The sequence below is a fragment of the Schistocerca cancellata genome, chromosome 4, assembly GCF_023864275.1.
Source record: "Schistocerca cancellata isolate TAMUIC-IGC-003103 chromosome 4, iqSchCanc2.1, whole genome shotgun sequence".
Classification (NCBI taxonomy): domain Eukaryota; kingdom Metazoa; phylum Arthropoda; class Insecta; order Orthoptera; family Acrididae; genus Schistocerca; species Schistocerca cancellata.
In genome coordinates this window covers 531230509-531257626 of record NC_064629.1, presented here as the reverse complement: position 1 = coordinate 531257626, position 27118 = coordinate 531230509, and the positions used below count along the sequence as shown (strand labels likewise).

General features: G+C 44.8%; 2 non-coding genes across 2 annotated transcripts; both read left to right on the top strand.

Annotated features, from left to right (window-relative positions):
* The first annotated feature begins 20386 nt into the window (after positions 1 to 20386).
* Trnat-ugu (transfer RNA threonine (anticodon UGU)) lies at positions 20387 to 20460 on the top strand. The gene has a single exon. It is a non-coding gene; the product is annotated as a tRNA-Thr (tRNA).
* A 3019-nt stretch (positions 20461 to 23479) lies between these two features.
* On the top strand, positions 23480 to 23553 carry Trnat-ugu (transfer RNA threonine (anticodon UGU)). The gene has a single exon. It is a non-coding gene; the product is annotated as a tRNA-Thr (tRNA).
* Positions 23554 to 27118: the final 3565 nt, after the last annotated feature.

The window sequence follows — 27118 nt, the reverse complement described above, 5'->3', positions numbered from 1 at the left end:
ATCACACAATAGGTCTGATAGTCCATATGCTCTTACTTTGTTCGTTAGACAACTGTGGGGAACTGTATCGAACGCCTTGCGGAAGTCAAGGAACACGGCATCTACTTGGGAACCCATGTCTATGGCCCTCTGAGTCTCGTGGACGAATAGCGCGAGCTGGGTTTCACACGATCGTCTTTTTCGAAAACCATGCTGATTCCTACAAAGTAGATTTCTGGTCTCCAGAAAAGTCATTGTACTCGAACATAATACGTGTTCCAATATTCTACAACTGATCGACGTTAGAGATATAGGTCTATAGTTCTGCACATCTGTTCGACGTCCCTTCTTGAAAACGGGGATGACCTGTACCCTTTTCCAATCCTTTGGAACGCTACGCTCTTCTAGAGACCTACGGTACACCGCAGCAATAAGGGGGGCAAGTTCCTTCGCGAAGTCTGTGTAAAATCTAACTGGTATCCCAACAGGTCCAGCGGCCTTTCCTCTTTTGAGCGATTTTAATTGTTTCTGTATCCCTCTGTCGTCTATTTCGATATCTACCATTTTCTCATATGTGCAACAATCTAGAGAAGGAACTACAGTGCTGTCTTCCTCTGTGAAACAGCTTTGGAAAAAGACAATTAGTATTTTGGCCTTTAGTCTGTCATCCTCTGTTTCACATAAAACAAATCACAGGCATTACTTTTCAGCACGCTCTCGTGTATAACTATTTTCAGTGATAGTTTGGCAGTCGTGTAATCAAACAATAACGGATCTTGTCGCCTATCTATGAGCAGTACATTACATTTGTCTATGTTGAGGCACACCTGACAGTCCCTGCACCAAGTGTCGATCCTGTGCTTGTCCCCCCGTACATGGCTACAATTTTCTAGTGCTGCAACATCTCTACACACAACGGCTTTATTGCAAGAGCAGACTCGTGGATCTTCCTGCGTTATCCACTAGATCATTTGTAGGTACTGAGAGCGTTATTCGTAAGTACCTACAGGGTATCAGATGGCGACTGAGCGAAATTACAAAACACACAGAAAAATTACACATATAAGTGGACACAACATCTCTCCAAGTTTAGATTCGTAATACAGGCCGTGGCGTAGTTATACTGTGAAACAGGCGTGTCAGAACATGTACACAAATCATCAACTCCGTATTGTCGCATCGAATTAGAACGCGGTTACAGACAAGCAACCCAATAAGCAGATTTCTAAAGCGGGCTACGTTACACCTTCCTGCAGCAGCGACTTCAATGAAACGCACACACATATCGATGTTTGTCATATCCGCACTGAGCACATTTAATGTGAATTAAAAAGTCTAAGAGATGCTCGGTCGAGTAGTTTTCGCATAATAGTCTTCCGAAACTCCAGAAGTACTTACGAGCAACCCTGTACTGTGAAGAGTAACGATCCTAAAAAAACACGTTTAGGGTCCCCCCGAGCTACTTGAACGAAGTGCTATATAACGGTGCAGTTTTTCACACTACTCCATTTTCTAAAGTCAAGGAACGTTCCTGTCTTGCTCTCAGGTAACTTTTTCCTCTCACTTTGCTCACGGTTTCTTCAGCAAAACATCGATTTCTTTTACTAATCTTGTCCAACTAAGAATGCGCCCTACGTCTTATGTCGGCTAATACTTCAGACGTAACATAAAGATGAATGCAGTGCGTCAGTATTAATCAAATGGAAAGTTTCGTATGACAGAGTACCGGTTTCATTGGATTTTCAATTTTAAACTATCTTATACCAGACATGAAAGGGAACGAGAATAATCAGTGGAATTAGTACGAATTTATCACCTAACCGTTATTAAGATAAACTATAAGGCGTTCTGCATCAGCTTTGATGAAGGTAGAAAGAAGAATCCTGTTTCGTTACTTGAAATATACAAAGCAGTATTGAGGAGGGCATAGCAACCCAAAAGAAAAAAAAAACACCTATATAACATTGTTTTCAGCTCTAAATCTTCCTAAATACACTCCCGGAAATTGAAATAAGAACATCGTGAATTCATTGTCCCAGGAAGGGGAAACTTTATTGACACATTCCTGGGGTCAGATACATCACATGATCACACTGACAGAACCACAGGCACATAGACACAGGCAACAGAGCATGCACAATGTCGGCACTAGTACAGTGTATATCCACCTTTCGCAGCAATGCAGGCTGCTATTCTCCCATGGAGACGATCGTAGAGATGCTGGATGTAGTCCTGTGGAACGGCTTGCCATGCCATTTCCACCTGGCGCCTCAGTTGGACCAGCGTTCGTGCTGGACGTGCAGACCGCGTGAGACGACGCTTCATCCAGTCCCAAACATGCTCAATGGGGGACAGATCCGGAGATCTTGCTGGCCAGGGTAGTTGACTTACACCTTCTAGAGCACGTTGGGTGGCACGGGATACATGCGGACGTGCATTGTCCTGTTGGAACAGCAAGTTCCCTTGCCGGTCTAGGAATGGTAGAACGATGGGTTCGATGACGGTTTGGATGTACCGTGCACTATTCAGTGTCCCCTCGACGATCACCAGTGGTGTACGGCCAGTGTAGGAGATCGCTCCCCACACCATGATGCCGGGTGTTGGCCCTGTGTCCCTCGGTCGTATGCAGTCCTGATTGTGGCGCTCACCTGCACGGCGCCAAACACGCATACGACCATCATTGGCACCAAGGCAGAAGCGACTCTCATCGCTGAAGGCGACACGTCTCCATTCGTCCCTCCATTCACGCCTGTCGCGACACCACTGGAGGCGGGCTGCACGATGTTGTGGCGTGAGCGGAAGACGGCCTAACGGTGTGCGGGACCGTAGCCCAGCTTCATGGAGACGGTTGCGAATGGTCCTCGCCGATACCCCAGAAGCAACAGTGTCCCTAATTTGCTGGGAAGTGGCGGTGCGGTCCCCTACGGCACTGCGTAGGATCCTACGGTCTTGGAGTGCATCCGTGCATCGCTGCGGTCCGGTCCCAGGTCGACGGGCACGTGCACCTTCCGCCGACCACTGGCGACAACATCGATGTACTGTGGAGACCTCACGCCCCACGTGTTGAGCAATTCGGCGGTACGTCCACCCGGCCTCCCGCATGCCCACTATACGCCCTCGCTCAAAGTCCGTCAACTGCACATACGGTTCACGTCCACGCTGTCGCGGCATGCTACCAGTGTTAAAGACTGCGATGGAGCTCCGTATGCCACGGCAAACTGGCTGACACTGACGGCGGCGGTGCACAAATGCTGCGCAGCTAGCGCCATTCGACGGCCAACACGGCGGTTCCTGGTGTGTCCGCTGTGCCGTGCGTGTGATCATTGCTTGTAAAGCCCTCTCGCAGTGTCCGGAGCAAGTATGGTGGGTCTGACACACCGGTGTCAATGTGTTCTTTTTTCCATTTCCAGGAGTGTATTTTACGTCGAGGCAACATCATCGCGACTGCAAAACGGGCCAAACCGTTCAGTGAATGCACGGGTGCTTAAAAGACAATACGTCCTACAGTTACGTGAATGCACCTACACATATGTAGAATAGCATTGCAGTGCATCAAACGTACTAATCTGAAGCAGATACGAGGGCTGTTGTCAGTCGTATGCGACAAGTATCACAGTGCGACGGTGCAATGTAAGAATTCATGTTATGTTACAAACGGCTAAAAGGTCCTTAAGGTGTCGCTAAAGGTCTACGAGACAGAAGCTGTGACTGGAGGGAGTAACTAAGATTCTTGCAAACGTTTCCGGAACAAAAGCAAAGTTTTTTCTCGTGAGATACGTGCGGCTCGACGGTCAACTAACATAACGAGTAACGATGTTGCGTGAAAATGACATGTTTTGACAAAAAAATCGATGAAAAATTGTGAAAATTTGGTGGAAAGGGGGAGGGGGGGAAGGAGTCCTTGGGACAAACTGCTCTTACCGCCTTCTGTCTCAAAAACTGGATTCAAAACGACTTGGGCAGAATTTATTTTTGATACGCGGGATGGTAGTTTGCTTCAAATGTGGATAAATGTAAGTTAATGAATATTCGTTGGGAAGATATTACCGTAATATTCGAATAAAGTGTTACGTAATTATCTGCTGCTTGACTCAGTCATGTCGATTAAATATCTATGCATAAGACGTAGAATGTAAAGAGCGTATAATCTCAGTTGTTGGGATAGTCATTGGTGGACTACAGATTATTGGGAAGATCCTGAGAAGTGTAGCACACTCATAAAGCAGATCACGCACGAGTCGCTTATGGAGACCATTCTAGAGCACTTTTCCAGTGTTTGTGATACCTACAAGTTTGGGTTGAAGGAAGACACGAAGAACTTACGAGGCTTCTTGCAAAATTTGTTGCCGATCGCGTCTATGCTTGTTATAAAAAGTAAGCTCGTATGTGGTATCAAGCGAAATTTATGACTAGATTAAGGATTTTTTTTGCTAGGGATAAAGCAGCATGTTATCTTGGATAGAGAGCCACCAACAGATGTAGAACTAACTTCGGGTATGCCCTAAGGAAGTGTGTTGGTTAAAAAATGGTGCAAATGGCTCTGAGCACTATGCGACTTAACTTCTGAGGTCATCAGTCGCCTAGAACTTAGAACTAATTAAACCTAACTAACCTAAGGACATCACACATCCATGACCGAGGCAGGATTCGAACCTGCGACCGTAGCGGTCGCTCGGCTCCAGACTGCAGCGCCTAGAACAGCACGGCCACTCCGACCGGCGTGTGTTGGTACCCTTGCTATTCATGTTGCATATTAATGACCTTTCAGACAATATTAATAGTAATTTCAGACTTTTCGCAGATGATGCAGTTATCTGTAATGAAGTACTGTCCGAAAAAGCTACACAAATATGTAGTTAGATATTGGTAAGATTTCAAAATGGTGCAAATATTCAGAAATGTAAAACTGTGCACATCACAAAACAAAAACGCATAGTATACTATGATTATAATGTCAGAGTCACAATTGGAATCTGTAAAGTCATACAAACACGTGGGTGTAACAGTTCGTAGGGACGTGAAATGGAACGATCAGATAGGCTCAGTCGTAGGTAAAGCTGGTGGAACACTCGGATCACTGGTAGAATCTTAGGGAAATACAGTCAAGTCTACAAAAGAGATTACTTAAAAATCACTTCTGCGACAGAATATTCCACAAGTGTGTGCAACTCACACCAAATAGAACAGAGGATATTGAAAGTACGGATGTATAGAGAATGGCATAACGAATGGTCCCTAGTTCGTTTGATTCGTGGCAGAGTCTCATAGAGATGCTGAAGAAACTGGCAGATACACTCCTGGAAATGGAAAAAAGAACACATTGACACCGGTGTGTCAGACCCACCATACTTGCTCCGGACACTGCGAGAGGGCTGTACAAGCAATGATCACACGCACGGCACAGCGGACACACCAGGAACCGCCGTGTTGGCCGTCGAATGGCGCTAGCTGCGCAGCATTTGTGCACCGCCGCCGTCAGTGTCAGCCAGTTTGCCGTGGCATACGGAGCTCCATCGCAGTCTTTAACACTGGTAGCATGCCGCGACAGCGTGGACGTGAACCGTATGTGCAGTTGACGGACTTTGAGCGAGGGCGTATAGTGGGCATGCGGGAGGCCGGGTGGACGTACCGCCGAATTGCTCAACACGTGGGGCGTGAGGTCTCCACAGTACATCGATGTTGTCGCCAGTGGTCGGCGGAAGGTGCACGTGCCCGTCGACCTGGGACCGGACCGCAGCGACGCACGGATGCACGCCAAGACCGTAGGATCCTACGCAGTGCCGTAGGGGACCGCACCGCCACTTCCCAGCAAATTAGGGACACTGTTGCTCCTGGGGTATCGGCGAGGACCATTCGCAACCGTCTCCATGAAGCTGGGCTACGGTCCCGCACACCGTTAGGCCGTCTTCCGCTCACGCCCCAACATCGTGCAGCCCGCCTCCAGTGGTGTCGCGACAGGCGTGAATGGAGGGACGAATGGAGACGTGTCGTCTTCAGCGATGAGAGTCGCTTCTGCCTTGGTGCCAATGATGGTCGTATGCGTGTTTGGCGCCGTGCAGGTGAGCGCCACAATCAGGACTGCATACGACCGAGGCACACAGGGCCAACACCCGGCATCATGGTGTGGGGAGCGATCTCCTACACTGGCCGTACACCACTTGTGATCGTCGAGGGGACACTGAATAGTGCACGGTACATCCAAACCGTCATCGAACCCATCGTTCTACCATTCCTAGACCGGCAAGGGAACTTGCTGTTCCAACAGGACAATGCACGTCCGCATGTATCCCGTGCCACCCAACGTGCTCTAGAAGGTGTAAGTCAACTACCCTGGCCAGCAAGATCTCCGGATCTGTCCCCCATTGAGCATGTTTGGGACTGGATGAAGCGTCGTCTCACGCGGTCTGCACGTCCAGCACGAACGCTGGTCCAACTGAGGCGCCAGGTGGAAATGGCATGGCAAGCCGTTCCACAGGACTACATCCAGCATCTCTACGATCGTCTCCATGGGAGAATAGCAGCCTACTTTGCTGCGAAAGGTGGATATACACTGTACTAGTGCCGACATTGTGCATGCTCTGTTGCCTGTGTCTATGTGCCTGTGGTTCTGTCAGTGTGATCATGTGATGTATCTGACCCCAGGAATGTGTCAATAAAGTTTCCCCTTCCTGGGACAATGAATTCACGGTGTTCTTATTTCAATTTCCAGGAGTGTACTTCAAGATAGACGCAAAGTATCCAGAGAAAGTCTGCTCACAAAATTTCAAGAACCGAGTTTACGTGATGACTCCACGAATATACCACAACTCCCTATGTATAGCTCCAGTAGGAATCGTGACGACAATATTAGCTTAATGACGGTGCGGACAGAGGCACTTAAGCGGTCATTCTTCCGGCGCGCCGTGCAAGAACGGAACTAGGAAAAGTCCTAATAGCTGATATAATTGGAAGTACTCTCTGCCACGCACTGCACATTGGTTTGCAGAGTATAGATTTAGATATGAATGTAGATCGACTCGATCATTACGAAAGTGTTACCAAATGCTCCATAATCGTGGATGAGAATCCTTGGACGGAAGAAGGCTATCTTTTCGAGAAAAGCAATTGAAAGAAAAGGTTAGAGAACCAGCATTTATGAAAGACTGTAGAACTGGTGTACTGCCTTCAACACTCATCTCGCGTAAGGAAAAAATAAGATACAAAGGCATACAGGCAATCATTTTCACTCGCTCCATTTGCGAGTGGAATCGGGGAGGCGAATGACTAGCAACGGTACAAAGAACCCTCCTCTCTGCACTGTACAGTCGCTAGATGTAAGCGGAAGTAAAGATGTAGACAGGTCTGGTAAATATTTTATTGATACACTGATCAAAAGTATTTGGACACCTCTATCTAATGCAGAATTGACCACTAGATTCACGAGAGACGGAGCCGTTAGTATAAGAGGATTCGTGGAGTTTCCAGCCGTCATTAGAGAAGCAGTAACAGCAAAATGAGTCGTTCAGTAGAGCTTCGAACGTGGATTAGTCATTAGACGCCACCTGAGTATCCATCAGAGGCATTTCAACCCTTCTAAAGCTGCCAAGAAGACTGATGGTAATGTGATTGTGATGTGAAAAAGCCAACAGCAGCTAGACCAAGACCAGGTAACCTCATCTACTGACGGAGAGGAGCCGTCGAGTATTTGGGAGGGTGGCTGTAAAAAATTGCATAAAATCAGCGGAAGGAATCACTAGTGAATTCCAGAGCAGTTCTGGTAGCACAGTGGCTGTACCTGGGGCGTTAAAAGAATGGGATATGATCGGTCAGTTCCCAATAAACCTGCCCGTATCTCGTGGTCGTGCGGCAGCGTTCTCGCTTCCCACGCCCGGGTTCCCGGGTTCGATTCCCGGCGGGGTCAGGGATTTTCTCTGCCTCGTGATGGCTGGGTGTTGTGTGCTGTCCTTAGGTTAGTTAGGTTTAAGTAGTTCTAAGTTCTAAGGGACTGATGACCATAGATGTTAAGTCCCATAGTGCTCAGAGCCAGCCAGCCCAATAAACCTCACATTTCTGTGTAATTGTCAATATCAATTACATTCTCCAACAGCCGTATAACTAAGACGTTATTTTATTTTATTTTGATCACAGCCAGTTTCGGCATTCCGCTATGCCATCTCCAGGCCTCTTATGCACCTCTCAAAATAAACGATAATGCCATACAGTGCCATGTATCCCTGGATCTCGTGAATTCAAACCGTTTCACAAGCGCTTCATTTGAAGGCTTTGAAGCAACAGGTTGCTACTAAACCTTGGAATAAAGCACTTGTAAAACGGTTTGAATTCACGAAATCCAGGGATACATGGCACTGTATGGCATTATCGATTATTTTGAGAGGTGCATGTGGGACCTGAAGATGGCATAGTGGAATGCCGAAACTGGTTGTAGTCAAAATAAAATGAAATAACATCTTAGTTACACGGCTGTTGGAGAATTTCATTGGCATTGACAATTACTTAACCAGCTGATGTCCCCTGTCCATGATGGATCAAAGGAGACACATTTCAGTAGTCAGTATTAAGATACATTAGAGGTGGTGTAAAGAGTGACGCCACTGGACAGTGGTCGACTGAAAATGAGTGATCTGGAGTGGTGACTCGCGCTATAGCCTGTGGCAATCTGATGGAAGGGTTTGGGTCTGGCGAATGCCTGGAGAACGTCACGTGACGACACGTGTAGTGCCAACATGAAGTACGGAGAAGGTAATGTTACAGAGTTGGGGTGTTTTTTTACATTATGGTATGTTCCCCTTATTTCGCTTAAAAAACGGTGAACGTTTAACGATGAGAACATATTTTACAGCTCTGTGTACTGCGTACAATAGAGGAACCGTTCGGAGATGATTTCTCTTACTTTTATCGTGATGATCATTTCTCCCTATGTAGGTGGGTGGCAATAGAATATTTTCGCAATCGGAGGAGAAAACTTGTGATTGAAATTTCATGAGAAGATCCCGTCGTAAAGAAAAACGCTTTAGTTTTAATGATTGACACTCCAATTCACGTATCACCTGTCATAAAGCTGCACCTGTCAGGCAATGGTTTGCGGACAGTAACATTCCTGAAATAGGTTGGCTTGCCCTGAGACCCGACTTGAAGCCAATGGAACACCTTTGGGATGAGTCAGAACGCTGACTTCGCTCCACAGCCAGCCTACACCACTACCTTCTCTGGTTTTGGCTTTTCTCCTGCATCTGTATTTCGCAAGCCACCTTGCTGTGTGTGGCCGAGGGAAGAATGAGCTGCCGTTCCTCCTCAGACATTCAGGCACTTCACTGAAACGTCCTCTATACCTACATTTACAGGACTACTCTATAATTTACACTTTAAGGGCTTCACAGAGGATTCATCGAACCACCCTCAAGCTATTTCTATACCGTTCCACCCTCGAACAGCGCACAGGAAAAACCTACACTTAGATCTTCCCGTACGAGCTCTAATCGCTCGTTTTATTACAATGATCATCTTTCCCAAAGTCAACGAAAAGCGCCTTTGTTTTAATGACTGACACTCCAACTCACGTGTCATATCCGTGACACGCTTTCCCCTACTTCGGAATAACGAAAAACGAGATTCCCTACACCTACATCTACGTGATTACTCTGCTATTCACAATAAAGTGCCTGGCAGAGGGTTCAATGAACCACCTTCAAGCTGTCTCTCTACCGTGCCACTCTCGAACGGCGCGCGGGAAAAACGAGCACTTAAATTTTTCTGTGCGAGCCCAAATTTCTCTTATTTTTATCGTGATGATCATTTCTCCCTATGTAGGTGTGTGCCAATAGAATGTTTTCGCAATCGGAGGAGGAAACTGGTAATTGAAATTTCATGAGAAGATCCCGTCGCAACGAAAAACGCCTTAGTTTTAAAGATTGCCACTCAAATTCACGTATCATGTCTGTGGTACTAGCTCCCCTATTTCGCGATAGTACAAAATGAACCAGCCGGCCGGTGTGGCCGAGTGGTTCTAGGAGCTTCAGTCTGGAACCGCGCGATCACTACAGTCGCATGTTCGAATCCTGCCTCGGGCATGGATGTGTGTGATGTCCTTAAGTTAGTTAGGTTTAATTAGTTCCAAGTTCTAGGGGACTGATGACCTCAGATGTTAAGTCCCGTAATGCTCACAGTCGTTTGAACCATTTGCATACAAAACGAGCTGCCCTTGATTGAACTTTTTCGATGTCATCCGTCAGTCCTACCTGATGCGGATCCCACACAGCAATACTCCAGAAAAGGGCGGACAAGCTTGGTGTAAGCAGTCTCTTTAGTAGACCTGTTGCTCCTTCTAAGTGTTCTGCCAATGAATCGCAGTCTTTGGTTTGCTCTACCCACAACATTATCTATGTGATCGTTCCTGTTTAGGTTATTTGTAATTATAATCCCTAATTATTTAGTTGAATTTACAGCCTTCAGATTTGTGTGACTTCTTTGAACTTTTACGATGTCCTCCGTCAATCCTATCTGATGGAGATCTCACACCGCGCAGCAATACTCCAGAAGAGGACGGACAAACGTAGTGTAGGCAGTTTTTAGCAGACCTATTATATCTTCCAAGTATTCTGCCAATACATCGCAGTCTTTGGTTAGTTTTGCCATCAACATTGTCTATGTGTTCGTTCCAGTTTGTCATCCGTAATTGTTTACAAAATTTCCCTCGAATTTAAGAAATGGTTGAAATGGCTCTGAGTACTATGCGACTTAACTTCTGAGGTCATCAGTCGCCTAGAACTTAGAACTAATTAAACCTAACTAACCTAAGGACATCACACACATCCATGCCCTAGGCAGGATTCGAACCTGCGACCGTAGCGGTTGCTCGGCTCCAGACTGTAGCGCCTAGAACCGCACGGCCACTCCGGCCGACCCCTCGAATTTAGAAATTACTATAAAAATAGCAGTTTTAATACATCCATAACTATTAATATTCCTTATCCTCATAATCTATTGAACCAATCTCAGCCAAAGCTGGCATTATCTTTAGATCCATAGAAACGGTTATACGTAGGCAGTTTCGAATATCTTTGATAAGAAAGATTTATCCTTAAGTATTTAGGTTAAGTCGAAGACTTTAGATTTGTGTGATTTGCAACGTAACCAAAATATAGTGGATTCCTTTTAGTACTCATGAGAAGAACTTCATACTTCTCGTCATTTAGAGTGAATTGCCACTTTTCGCATCATACGGGTATCTTGTCTAAATCATTTTGGAATTGGTTTCGTTCAGTTGATGACTTTAAGAGACGGTATTTGACAGCATCATCTGGAAATTATCTAAGAGCACTACTCAGATTGTCCCCAAAATCATTTGTATATAAGGAGATTAAACAGTTTCCGTTTGCGGGCGTTGCTGCATTGTATATGCAACCCGGCGCGACTACGGTGTGGGTATTCGAATTCTGGAACATTTACTTCGTCTTCTTTTGTGAAGGAATTTCGAAAAACCATGTTTAAAAATGGATCTGAGCACTATGGGACTTAACATCTATGATCATCAGTCCCCTAGAACTTAGAACTACCTAAACCTAACTAACCTAAGGACATCACACAACACCCGATCATCACGAGGCAGAGAAAATCCCTGACCCCGCCGGGAATCGAACCCGGGAACCCGGGCGTGGGAAGCGAGAACGCTACCGAACCATGTTTAATAACTGTGCTTTAGTGGCACGCCACCGGTAACATTACCATTGTTACCGTGCGGTGAAGGCATTTGTTGTGTCTTGGCCTGGAGTATTATAAATACGACCAGCATTTTTTGGATTTTCTAACAGATTTCGAGACTGAATTTCACTGTGGAAACCTGGCGTATCTCGCATTGAAGTCCGAACCAAGTTTCGAACGTCAGTAAAACATCATCAGTCTTGGAGATTTTGTGTTCTTTTAAATTTGGTACGCTTCCTTCGTTGCTTACCCAACAGTGTTCTGATCTGTTTTGTGTACCATGGGGGAACAGTACCACCTCTTATTAATTTATTTGGCCTATATTCCTCAATGCTGACAATACTATTTCTTTTAATTTGAGCCACATCTGATTTACGCTTTCATAAGCTGGTTGGAAGGAGTGGAGACTGTCACTTAGGAAGGCGTCAAGCGAATTTTTATCTGCTTTCTTAAATAGATAGATTTTGCGTTTACTTTTGGTGGATTTAGATGTTACGATATTCAGTCTTGCTACAACGACTTCGTGGTCACCAATTCCTGTATCTGTCATGATGTTCCTTTTGGCTCAGGATTATTTGTTGATAAGAGATACAGTATGTATTCACAACCATTTACACTTCGAATGGGCTCCTGAACAAATTGTTCAAAATAATTTTCGGAGAAAGCATTCAGTACTATTTCGGACGACGTTTTATACCTACCATCGACTTAAAACATGCATCATCGCCAACATATGGAGAGAAGATTGACGTCACCACCAACTACAGTTGTATGAGTGGGGTACCTATTTGAGATAAGACTCAAGTTTTCTTTGAACTGTTCAGCAACTGTATAATCTGTGTTGAGGGTTGGAAAAAGGAACCAGCTATTAATTTATTTCCATTGTCAAGAGGGGACTGATGACCTCAGATGTTAAGTCCCATAGTGCTCAGAGCCATTTGAACCGTTGTCAAGAAAAACCTTTAGCCAGATTAACTCACAAGAACTTTCTAACTCAATTTCACTACAAGTTAAACTACTTCTGACAGCAATAAACCCACTACCACCAATTGTATTTAACCTATCCTTTATGAATACGATTAGGTCCTTTGTAAAAAATTTCAGCTTAAGTTATCTCATGCTTTAGCCAGCTTTCAGTAACTATAACGACGATTTGAGCTTCAGTGCTTTCTATTAGCACTTGGAGATAATTTCTCTTTGGTCGTCCCGGAGGAGGATGACAAGGTATTGACAAGTTTTATAACGGAGAGAAAAATAATAAGATGCACATATATTGTTTGATAAACTTGTAACTTGAATAACAGCAAGTCTAGAGCAACATCCAATGAAAGCCCGTGAATTAGACCGATTCGAAATCAGCAGTAACATCAGATGCTGAGAGAAGAAACAGACAGGGCTGAACTGGCAGACAAACTAGATTAGAGGTCAGTGCGGCGTCCTAAAAGTCGTCTTCGTGGCGACAGCGGCTGTGCTAGCTGAGGAGGCGTGTCTCGCGCCGCCCGCAGATTGGCGGTGCAGTCACGTGAGTTTCTGCCAACTTCTAAGTCAGGACAGACGCACTGTGGTATCGGAAGTCACGATACCACACCCTTTTAGACTGACGCACTTTCTATAATTTCGCATTACACTCTAACCTAAAAAATCTCTTCCTGCGTAGCCACGCCCTGAGTGTAATGGCCGTTAAGTTATTAAGCAGAACCCGAAAAACTACCATCATATAGCACAAGCCGTGGAATCTGCAGTCTACATGGTCTCAGAACCATCTAAGCCTCTGATTCACACCCTCCACTCGGCTTTGTACCAAGTGCCTTCAGTCGGTCCTGTCAAAGATGCAACAGATGATGAGCTCTGCTTTCATTTTGCAAGACTGGCCGTCTTTACTACTTCAGATAATCTCCAGAAATCAGAGATAATCTCTTTTGATCCGAAGTAACACACAACATTACACCGAGGTGATGATTGGATTGGATTGTTTGGGGGAAGTGACCAAACAGCGAGGTCGTCGGTCTCATCGGATTATGGAAGGACGGGGAAGGAATTCGGCGGTGCCCTTTCAAAGGAACCATCCCGGCATTTGACTGGAACGATTTAGGGAAATCACGGAAAACCTAAATTACGATGGCCGGGCGCGGGATTGAACCGTCGTCCTCCCGAATGCGAGTCCAGTGTGCTAACCCGAGGTGATGAAAGGCATGGAATATATCTTAATAGTGTGTCGGACCTTCTTTTGCCTCGCCCCGTGCAGCAACTCGACGTAGCATGGACTCAACAAGTCGTTGGTAGCCCCTGCAGAAATAGTGAGCCACTCTGCCTGTATAGCCGTCCATTATTGCGAAGGCCTTGTCAGTGCAGGATTTAGTACACGAACTGACCTCTCGATAATACCCCATAAATATTCGATGTGATTCATGTCGGGCGATCTGGGTGATTCGAATTGTCCAGGAAGCTCTTCAAACCAATTGCAAACAGTCGAGGCCCTGTGACATGGCGCATTGCCATCCGTAAAAATTCCATCGTTGACTGGGAACATGACGTCCATGAATGACTGCAAATGGTCTCCAGGTATCTACATCTACATCTACATTTATACTCCGCAAGCCAGCCAACGGTGTGTGGCGGAGGGCACTTTACGAGCCACTGTCATTACCTCCCTTTCCTGTTCCAGTCACGTATGGTTCGCGGGAAGAACGACTGTCTGAAAGCCTCCGTGCGCGCTCTAATCTCTCTAATTTTACATTCGTGATCTCCTCCGGAGGTATAAGTAGGGGGAAGCAATATATTCGATACCTCATCCAGAAACGAACCCTCTCGAAACCTGGCGAGCAAGCTACATCGCGATGCAGAGCGCCTCTCATGCAGAGTCTGCCACTTGAGTTTCTTAAACATCTCCGTAACGCTATCACGGTTACCAAATAACCCTGTAACGAAACGCGCCGCTCTTCTTTGGATCTTCTCTATCTCCTCCGTCAACCCGATCTGGTACGGATCCCACACTGATGCGCAATACTCAAGTATAGGTCGAACGAGTGTTTTGTAAGCCACCTCCTTTGTTGATGGACTACATTTTCTAAGGACTCTCCCAATGAATCTCAACCTGGTACCCGCCTTACCAACAATTAATTTTATATGATCATTCCACTTCAAATCGTTCCGCACGCATACTCCCAGATATTTTACAGAAGTAACTGCTACCAGTGTTTGTTCTGCTATCATATAATCATACAATAAAGGATCCTTCTTTCTATGTACTCGCAATACATTACATTTGTCTATGTTAAGGGTCAGTTGCCACTCCCTGCACCAAGTGCCTATCTGCTGCAGATTTTCCTGCATTTCGCTACAGTTTTCTAATGCTGCAACTTCTCTGTATATTACAGCATCATCCGCGAAAAGCCGCATGGAACTTCCGACACTATCTACTAGGTCATTTATATATATTGTGAAAAGCAATGGTCCCATAACACTCCCCTGTGGCACGCCAGAGGTTACTTTAACGTCTGTAGACGTCTCTCCATTGATAACAACATGCTGTGTTCTGTTTGCTAAAAACTCTTCAATCCAGCCACACAGCTGGTCTGATATTCCGTAGGCTCTTACTTTGGTTATCAGGCGACAGTGCGAAACTGTATCGAACGCCTTCCGGAAGTCAAGGAAAATAGCATCTACCTGGGAGCCTGTATCTAATATTTTCTATGTCTCATGAACAAATAAAGCGAGTTGGGTCTCACACGATCGCTGTTTCCGGAATCCATGTTGATTCCTACATAGTAGATTCTGGGTTTCCAAAAACGACATGATACTCGAGCAAAAAACTTGTTCTAAAATTCTACAACAGATCGACGTCAGAGATATAGGTCTATAGTTTTGCGCATCTGCTCGACGACCCTTTTTGAAGACTGGGACTACCTGTGCTCTTTTCCAATCATTTGTAACCTTCCGTTTCTCTAGAGACTTGCGGTACACGGCTGTTAGAAGGGGGGCAAGTTCTTTCGCGTACTCTGTGTAGAATCGAATTGGTATCCCGTCAGGTCCAGTGGACTTTCCTCTGTTGAGTGATTCCAGTTGCTTTTCTATTCCTTGGACACTTATTTCGATGTCAGCCATTTTTTCGTTTGTGCGAGGATTTAGAGAAGGAACTGCAGTGCGGTCTTCCTCTGTGAAACAGCTTTGGAAAAAGGTGTTTAGTATTTCAGCTTTACGCGTGTCATCCTCTGTTTCAATGCCTTCATCATCCCGGAGTGTCTGGATATGCTGTTTCGATCCACTTACTGATTTAACGTAAGACCAGAACTTCCTAGGATTTTCTGTCAAGTCGGAACATAGAATTTTACTTTCGAATTCACTGAGCGCTTCACGCATAGCCCTCCTTACGCTAACTTTGACATCGTTTAGCTTCTGTTTGTCTGAGAGGTTTTGGCTGCGTTTAAATTTGGAGTGAAGTTCTCTTTGCTTTCGCAGTAGTTTCCTAACTTTGTTGTTGTACCACGGTGGGTTTTTCCCGTCTCTCACAGTTTTACTCGCCACGTACCTGTCTAAAACGCATTTTACGATTGCCCTGAACTTTTTCCATAAACACTCAACATTGTCAGTGTCGGAACAGAAATGTTCGTTTTGATCTGTTAGGTAGTCTGAAATCTGCCTTCTATTACTCTTGCTAAACAGATAAACCTTCCTCCCTTTTTTTATATTCCTATTTACTTCCATATTCAGGGATGCTGCAACGGCCTTATGATCACTGATTCCCTGTTCTGCGCTTACAGAGTCGAAAAGTTCGGGTCTCTTTGTTATCAGTAGGTCCAAGATGTTATCTCCACGAGTCGGTTCTCTGTTTAATTGCTCGAGGTAATTTTCGGATAGTGCACTCAGTATAATGTCACTCGATGCTCTGTCCCTACCACCCGTCCTGAACATCTGAGTGTCCCAGTCTATATCTGGTAAATTGAAATCTCCACCTAAGACTATAACATGCTGAGAAAATTTATGTGAAATGTATTCCAAATTTTCTCTCAGTTGTTCTGCCACTAATGCTGCTGAGTCGGGGGGTCGGTAAAAGGAGCCAATTATTAACCTAGCTCGGTTGTTGAGTGTAACCTCCACCCATAATAATTCATAGGAACTATCCACTTCTACTTCACTACAGGATAAACTACTATTAACAGCGACAAACACTCCACCGCCGGTTGCATGCAATCTATCATTTCTAAACACCGTCTGTACCTTTGTAAAAATTTCGGCAGAATTTATCTCTGGGTTCAGCCAGGTTTCTGTACCTATAACGATTTCAGCTTCGGTGCTTTCTATCAGCGCTTGAAGTTCCGGTACTTTACCAACGCAGCTTCGACAGTTTACAATTACAATACCGATTGCTGCTTGGTCCCCGCATGTCCTGACTTTGCCCCGCACCCGTTGAGGCTGTTGCCCTTTCTGTACTTGCCCAAGGCCATCTAACCTAAAAAACCGCCCAGCCCACGCCACACAACCCCTGCTACCCGTGTAACCGCTTGTTGCGTGTAGTGGACTCCTGACCTATCCAGCGGAACCCGAAACCCCACCACCCTATGGCGCAAGTCGAGGAATGTGCAGCCCACACGGTCGCAGAACCGTCTCAGCCTCTGATTCAGACCCTCCACTCGGCTCTGTACCAAAGGTCCGCAGTCAGTCCTGTCGACGACGCTGCAGATGGTGAGCTCTGCTTTCATCCCGCTATCGAGACTGGCAGTCTTCACCAAATCAGATAGCCGCCGGAAGCCAGAGAGGATTTCTTCCGATCCATAGCGACACACAATATTGGTGCCGACATGAGTGACCACCTGCAGATGGGTGCACCCTGTACCCTTCATGGCATCCGGAAGGACCCTTTCCACATCTTTAATGACTCTCCCCGGTACGCACACGGAGTGCACATTGGTTTTCTTCCCCTCTCTTGCTGCCATATCCCTAAGGGGCCCCATTACGCGCCTGACGTTGGAGCTCCCAACTACCAGTAAGCCCACCCTCTGCGACCGCCCGGATCTTGCAGACTGAGGGGCAACCTCTGGAACAGGACAAGCAGCCATGTCAGGCCGAAGATCAGTATCAGCCTGAGATAGAGCCTGAAACCGATTCGTCAGACAAACTGGAGAGGCCTTCCGTTCAGCCCTCCGGAATGTCTTTCGCCCCCTGCCACACCTTGAGACGACCTCCCACTCTAGCACAGGTGAGGGATCAGCCTCAATGCGGGCAGTATCCCGGGCAACCACAGTCGTATCCGATCGGGGGATGCGTGGGACGAGCTGGCCGTCTCCGACAAACCCCCATCCGGACCCCCACAGTGACGCCCATTGGCAACAGCCTCAAGCTGTGTGACCGAAGCCAACACTGCCTGAAGCTGGGAGCGAAGGGATGCCAACTCAGCCTGTATCCGAACACAGCAGTTGCAGTCCCTATCCATGCTAAAAACTGTTGTGCAAAGAACGTCTGAACTAATCTACAGAGAGCGCAAACAAATCGACACAAAATTTAAACGGTTATTAAAATACAAGATTGCCTAGTAAATGCAGTAATGCTGCTACTTGCGCACTGCTGACACACTGCTCAGCGGCGGAAGGAGACTACGCGATTTTACACTACTCGGGTAGCAAAACGCGATGCCACAACTCTCAAATACTATAATACGCCCGAAATTTATGAATTAAACAATGCAAGTACCAATAACACGCAAAGAAATTAAGAGTTAAACTATGTAACAAATGAGTAAGCTAGGAGTATACGACTTGCTGCTGCAGCTGCTTATCCAACGGCGGCAATGAGCACACTGACTATGACCAACCGACACTGGCCGTTCAAAACAAAAACAGAAGACAGACGACTAAGCGAATTTACACTATTCAGGTACTAAAACGCGATGCTACAACTCTCTAATACTATAATACGCCCGAAATTTATGAATTAAACAATGCAAGTACCAAAAACACGCAAAGAAATTAAGAATTAAATTATGTAGCAAATGAGTGAGCTAGGAGTATACGACTTGCTGCTGCAGCTGCTTATCCAACGGCGGCAGGGAGCACACTCGAATATAACCATTTCCAGCCACTGATCGGTTCAGTTGGACCAGAGAATCCAGTTCATTCCATGTAAACACAGCCCACGCCGTTATGGCGCCACCAGAAGCTAGCACAGTGCCTTGTTGACAACTTCGGTCCCAGGATTTGTGGGGTTTGCACCACACTTGAACCCTACATTCAACTCTTACCAGCTGAAATCTGGGCTCATTTGACCAGGCCACGGTTTTCCAGTAATCTAGGGTACAACCGAAATGGCCACGAGCCCAGGACAGACGTTGCAGGCGATGTAATGCTGTTAGCAACGGCACTCACGTCGGTCGTCTGCTGCCATAACCGAATAAGGCCAAATTTCGCCGCACTGTCATAATTGATATGTTCGTCATACGTCGCACACTGATTTCAGCTGACACTGCGGATCTCGTAATATTGAATTATCTAACGATTTTCGAAATGTAAAGTCCTACGTGTCGAGCTCCAACTATCATTCCGCGCTCAAAGTCTTTTAATTCCCGTCGTGCGGCCATAATCACGGCGGAAACCTTTTACATGAATCACCTGAATGCAAATGACAGCTCCACCAATGTACCTCCCTTTTATATCTTGTGTTCGCGAGAATACCGCCATCTGTACATGTGCATATTACTATCGCATGACTTCTGTCACCTCAGTGTAGCACAGACGTTGGCTGCACCCTGTGTTCTTCATGGCATCCGGAAGGACCAGCTCCACACCAGGGATGACTGCCCCCGGTACGCGCACAGAATACACACTGGACTTCTTCCCCTCTTTGCCGGTTCCTTTTCCCAGTCCTCGATACAGATTATACAGTTGCTGAACAGTTCATAGAAAACTTGAGTCTTATCTCAAATAAGTACCCCACTCATACAACTGTAATTGGTGGTGACCTCCTATAAAGGCGAAGTGTGTGCACACTCCATATTAGTCTCGACAAATACGTGTCCGGATACTTTTGATCAGACAATGTATCTGCCAGCATCGCATTTCGGTCTGGCACACAGTTGTAATCTGCCAGGACATTACAGTATTTATCATTTACAGCTGCCGATACATGAGACCAACCGACTTCGTGCTTTTTATGGAACCACAGACTGGTTTCTCTGGTACCGGGAAGAGCCTTCGAAGAGACGTCAACGGCATAACATGTGTGCGCCTTAGTCAAATAGTAACAAGATAACGGCGCCCTAAATTACTGTCCCGCCGCCAGGAGAATAGGTCTCCAACATCTGTCCTACTGTACCAAATGTGAGTAAACATGTAACTCAGGTACGATCCGTGTGTTTAGTATTGTGACTGTCATAGCCTCTCATGTGTTCCAAATGTCGCCCTTGAGCACGTGTAGAAACTATAAAGCGTTTCTGGACAGACAGTATTGCTATATGAAGATGGTATCTGTTCTTTCGGACATGTCCGAAAGAACAGATACCATCTTCATACAGATAAGGCTTCCCGGCCAATGAGCTTCTTCAGTTCGGATGCACTCACATTGCCCGAACTCTTACGGGAATTGGTAGATTGACTGCCGCGAGTAATGAGTATAGTTGGCAGTGGCACTACAAAATGTAGTGTGTGGACAGTAGGCTGGAAATGTGGGTCTCACGGGGAGCGTGTCAGAGATAAGTCCCTGCAGTCGCACAATAACTGTGTCCTCGATGGCTCAGACGGACAGAGCGTCTGCCATGTAAGCAAGAGATCCCGGGTTCGAGTCCCGGTCGGGGAACACATTCTCAACCGTCGCCGTTGATATTTATCATCGCCTGTAAGCAGCTAAAGATCTGGATGTCATTGTAAAGGATCTAACAGTAGCATCGTGGAATGTGAGGACAATGCTTCAGCCTGGAAAAATGAAAGAAATAGCCAATGAAATTTTAAAATTCAAATATGATATTGTAGGGCTACAGGAAATAAGATGGCAGGGGAATGGGCAGATAGATAAACCTGAGTACTCATTGGTATATAGTGGACCAGAAGAAAGAACAGGCCAACTTGGAACAGGGTTTATAATAACTAGGGAAGTTAGGAAAAGCCTTCTAGAATTTGAACCTATAAATGAAAGGATGTGCAGACTCAGACTAAAAGGTAAATTTAGGAATATATCAATAGTTAATGCACATGCACCAACAGAGGAAAAAGAGGATATAATTAAAGAACAGTTCTATGAAGACTTGGAAAAAGTATGCTGTGCAGTACCTAAATATGACCTGATGCTAGTAATAGGAGATTTTAATGCAAAAATTGGGAGGAATGAACATCCGTATGAAGTTTCTGGAAAATATTCACTATATGAAGAAAACAATGAGAATGGAGACTTACTATGCCAATTCGCAGCAAGGAATAATATGATTATTAAAAGTACCTGCTTTCCACATAAAAGGATCCATCTGGGTACTTGGAAGTCTGCAGCCAATGGAGTAGTCAATCAGATTGACCACATTTTAGTGACTGCACGCCACTCCACGTCAGTTACGGATGTACGGAGCTGCAGAGGACCAAACTGTGATTCAGACCACTTTTTGATACAATCAGTCTTGAGAGAGAAACTGTCACTAACAAAGGGCAACAGAATGGGAAAGATGATGAAATGGAATACAGACAAACTGAACATCCCTGATGAAGTAAAAAAATACCAAGTAACACTAAGCAGAAAGTTGAGCAATGAAGAGACCACAGTAGGAGTAGATAAAAGGTGGAACAAAGCCATTAAGGATGCTGCAGAGGAAATAATAGGCATAAGAAGGAACAGAAGAACCCAGGAGTGGTTTGATGAAGATTGCAGGTCAGCAATAGAGGAAAAGAACAGGGCAAGAACAAAAGTGCTACAGAGAGAAACCAGAAATAATGTGGAACAATATAGAGAATTAAGGAGAAGAGCTAACAGACTGTGCAAGAGAAAGAAAAGAGAGTGGAATAAGAAGAAATTTCAAGAACTAGAAGAACTAAAGGAACAGAGTGAAATAAGAAAGTTCTATCATGCCATAGGCAAAATGAAGAATAGATTCCAACCAAAAATAACGGCCTGTTCCAGTAAAGATGGGAAAATGATAAGGGAGGAAGAACAGATAGTGGGAAGATGGGCAGAGTATTTCAAAGATACACTAAGCACCAGCCTAGAAGATGAAGAGGCAGCTGCACAGGAGGGAAGAGTGGAGCTGGAAGTAGACAATGAAACCAATGAGACAAGAAAGCCAACACTACAAGAGGTCTCCCAGGCTGTGCACAAGTCAAAAAACAATCGAGCCCCTGGGGGAGACAGCATAATTGCTGAATTAATAAAAACTGGTGGTGAGGCTGTAATAAAGGAACTGCACACATTAATATCAGATATATGGGAAACAGAAACTATGCCAGATAATTGGAAAATTGGAATAATAGTCCCCATTTATAAGAAAGGGGACAGAACAGCATGTGAAAACTATAGATGTGTAACACTCCTAAGTACAGCTTATAAGATCTTCACAAGTATATTAAACGAAAGGATACAGAAGTGTGCAGAAGGCATACTAGGGGAATATCAGTGTGGCTTTCGACCAGGCAGAGGAACAACTGATCAAATATTTGTGATAAGGCAAATGATGGAAAAGTTCTATGAATATGATATAGATCTGCATTTCTTATTCATCGATTTCAAACAAGCCTTTGACAGCATAAATCGGCAAGAACTATATAGAGTACTGAAAGAAGTTGGTATATGTGCTAAATTAATAAGACTAATCAGAATGACAATGACAGAGACAAGAGCAAAAGTAAAGGTCCTTAGCAGAACAAGTGATAGCTTTGACTTTAATAAAGGTGTGAAGCAAGGGGATAGTCTCTCCACTGTCCTATTCAACATAGCCCTGCACAGTGCAGTAAATAAAATCAACAAAAGAGGCACCATATTTATGAAAACTAGCCAGATATGTGCATACGCTGATGACATTGCTATAGTAGGAAGAAATACCAATACACTCTTAGAAACATACCGGGCAATGGAAACAGAAGCCTTAAAAATTAGCCTCATAGTAAATGAAAACAAAACAAAATATATGGTAATGTCACAATCTGAGGCCAGAAGAACCCCTAAAAACCTAAACATCAATGGGAAATGCTTCAATGGAGTGTCCTCTTTTAACTACTTGGGAGCCCTAATAACAAATGATAACAGTATTGGAAAGGCTATAAGGGAAAGAATACAAGCAGGAAACAGAGCTTACTTTGCAAATATGCAGCTCTTCAAAAATAGCCTTGTTACAAGAAAAACTAAACTGCTAATATATAATTCCCTAGTCCGCCCAGTTATCACATACGGCTCAGAGGTATGGACGTTGACAGAACACGATAAAAATGCTCTAAGAAGCTTTGAGCGGAAAATACTACGCAAAATCTATGGGCCAATAAGGGAGGAAGAAGGCTGGAGAATACGCTACAATGCCGAATTACAAGAGTTAATACAAGGCAGGGACATAGTAAAATTTGTGAAATCACAGCGAATACGATGGCTAGGACACTTGGAGAGAATGGCAGAGGATAGAATCCCAAAGAAAATGATGAAAGGTATGATCCATTCAGTTAGGCGAAAAGGGAGACCTAGAAGAAGATGGATCGATGAGGTAATAATGGATATCAGCAATATGGGAGTCCGGGGTTGGAAAAGAGCAGCAAATAACCGAGAAGTGTGGAGGAAGATTGTTGAAGAAGCCAAGGCTCACCAAGGGCTGTAGAGCTACTGAAGAAGAAGAAGAAGTCGCACAATAACTGTGTCCTCGATGGCTCAGACGGACAGAGCGTCTGCCATGTAAGCAAGAGATCCCGGGTTCGAGTCCCGGTCGGGGAACACATTCTCAACCGTCGCCGTTGATATTTATCATCGCCTGTAAGCAGCTAAAGATCTGGATTTCATTGTAATTTCATAGACAGTATTACTCGTTGAATTTCATGTGGTCACAGACCCTTGTTACGCGGCATTTTATATCTTCGGGAAACGTCGGTATTATTTTTATATCTCTTGTTTTGATTTTCCCCGCAGACAAAAGCCCAGAGGTGTTAAGTCAAGTGAGTGCAGGCCATTCTGTATTTCCCAAACGATCAATCCAACAGTCTCCAAATGTTCTGTGTGGTATGTCTTTCTGCAAGAAACCATCAAGTGAGACATTCGCCTACTTCCCAAAATGACTCATATTCAGAAGTCCAGGATGAAAGGCCGAACGTAGATTCGTGCCCAAAGGGAAAAATTTTATTCTCGTATTATACAGTTCAGACCTGAGACGGTATTTTCGGTGTCATTCAAAGTTGTGATGGACTGGACAGGAATGTTTACTGCCGGATAACGGCATGTGCACGTACCATCACTGCTCGCATCTTCTTTGATGAGCGCCGCGCAATTACTTTCAATCAGCCACCGCACTTCTCTTCATCTGACGTCCACAGACTTCCTTTCGTTCCTTCGTCTGGAATGTATCCCGAAAGGCACATATTTTCAGACCCACACGACGTACATAGGCATAAAAAATTGATGCTTCGATCAACTACAAGGTATTTTCTGTGTATTGTATTTCTTGTTTTACGACAGCCTTTCACCCAACTTTATGAAGCACACTGTTGTACATTGCAATGCCAGGAGAGCGTCAGCCAGGAGAGCGTCAACAACAGCGCCAACTTTCTAACAATACATCTGTGTCTATAATTTTGTCTATTTACTATTGCCAGTCTTAGTTTCCTGGTTTCCGCTAAAGTAATATACACTGAGTAATCCAGAATCGCTGTGGAGTAGTTCGTTTTACTCAATAACAAAGGTAGCTCTCCGATGGAGCTTTGCTGAAAAGATTACTTGCTGCGAGTCAGTTGTGTACGTTACTGCTGCTACTGTATTGCTCTTTATGAGCTTAAGGCAGTTTTATGATTCACCTTGCAAGAACCTTTTGTTGTACCAACTGCGTTGTTAGCTGTGATAGAAAATATGACGGTCATAACACCAGGCCCAAGAATTAACTGATGGCCCTTAAAAACTTTGATGGGGAGCTGCAACTGAGCAGAACGTAGACGCATAAAATGAAACGTTCATGGGACGTCAACAGTACGGTGTCCATAGTTATTTTATTTCCATTCACCCGACATTATTCCGTATAAGGCTGAAAGTATATGCCTATAACATCCACTGTGGAAACTGACGTGTACTAACGGTGCAGGAGCATAAAATACGTAATGTATGAAAGCTCGGTAGGATTATGTTCTTACGTTGCATGCTGCATTGTCCGTTGTGTCGACTCATTACTCTCTGTTAATGAACATATTGACTAACTTCCAAGAAAAACTTAAATGTGTTCATTGGAAGCGTTTTGCAAGCTTAGTGTGTAAGGACGTTTCGTCGCTACTTACCCGGTGCAAGTTTCTCATTATTAAGTAAAAATGGAAGTTACATCTTTCGAAATCAAGAAGTTTTCCTAAAACTTGTCAGTAGGAAGTGGGCTGAAAGATAATGAAGCATAAAGTAATTCCGCTTCATTCATTTAGATCGGGAGCACAAACTGTCAAAAAAAATGCCGCAACATGCAGGAAACAGCAGACCAAATGAACATTGTACAACGTGTGATAAAATGTAATACAAGTAAACCATTAAACTTTCAGAGAAATGGCTGATAATGTAACTCAATATAGCGTTTCTGACCTCACTAAACAACAATTTAGGATCGTAGACTGTTGAAGCTAATACGAGGCGTGTTTTTTAAGTAAGTACCGTTTTGAAATTAAAAAAAGACGTGCTAAGATATGTCAATAATTTTATTTTTACATGAAAGATGTGATGAGATCTTTGGTCTGATTCGCCACATGCAGACGGGCATTGTCTTGCAGCAAAACGATGCCCTTGCTCAACTTCCATGGACTGTTGCTTCGATTCTGGTGTGACGTAGGTCATCCATGTTTCATCGCCCGTAACAATTTGGCTTAAGATATCATCATCGTCGTTGTGGTACCGCTCAAGGAAAGTCAATGCACTGTCTAAACGTTTGGTTTTGTGCACAGCCGTCAACATTTTCGGTACCCAACGTGCGCACAATTTTCGGTAATTCAAGTGCTCGGTCACAATGCCATACAAAACACTACGAGAAACATTAGGAAAGTCATACCGCAAGAAGGAAATCGTAAAGCATCTGTTTTCTCTCACCTTATTGTCCACTTCCTGCACCAAACTTTCATTAACGACCGAAGGATGCCCACTCCGTTGTTCATCATGCACATTTGTGCTGCTATCTTTAAATGCTCTGACCCACTTTCTTACCATTCCATCACTCATAATGTTTTCTCCGTAAACTGAACAGATCTCAGGATGAATTTCGATCGCTTTTAGGCCTTCAGCACTAAGAAATCTTATAACAGCCCGTACTTCACAGTCGGCGGGACTCACGATTATCGGAGGCATCTTAAACACTCAGTACACAATGTAAACAAGGAAGAATGAGACTGTAATGGCGTCAGTGCGTAGATCAACGTACAGGCTTTCATGTAAAAATAAAATTATGGAGATATCTTAGCACGTCTTTTTTTTAATTTCAGAACGGTACTTACTTAAAAAACACGCCTCGTACACTGCTGGCCACTAAAATTGCAAAGGTAACAGAATAGTAAATAACGAAATTTTACGTATCAAGCGTATACAGTAGAGTATGAGGAAACAAGATGTAATTTGGAGGTGATTTGGGAGGTTTATATGGTGCGAACTTTACTACACAAAGCTGTCACCTTTGGCAGCAGCTATGGCTCTTACCCAGCTAGGCATCACGTCCAGCTAAGCAGATATGGATACGTCATTCCATGCTAAATCCATAGATCATCTGTTACAATGACTGGCAAGTGCTGGCGTGCCAATCTTTCGGTAATCCGTGACCAGTTGCTTTCAATGGGCGAGAGATCTGGAGAACGTGCTGACCAAGGCAACATCTGAGGACCCTTGTTTCGAAGAAGACCAGGACAGCAGAGGTTCTTACGGTCTTGCGATATCTTGTGGAAAGATAACGTCACGAAAACCTTGAAGATAGTGCACAGCCGAAGGCCGTAACACGTTCGAACTGTAACGAGTGCTGTCCAGACTAACTGCTTACGGCAAATGTCAGGTGCTGAACCAGTATGACGATGACCGAATGTAATCCGGCAACATTCGTTCTCCTCGATGCCTCTATACACGGATATGTCCGTCATGGTGCTTGACGCAGAACTGGGACACTGCTGCATCGAGGGAAACCTCATCAATGGTTGCGGTTCTGACAGTCTGTGGTGCTTCAGACGTCGTAGCACTGTCCGCTTGGACACTTGTCTTGTTGCAAACAAGCCCATTTCCGGATTCGAGGAATGTGATACGGCAGTACGGTTCCGCACGGCCGAGCGAACAATAAGTGTTTCCTTTC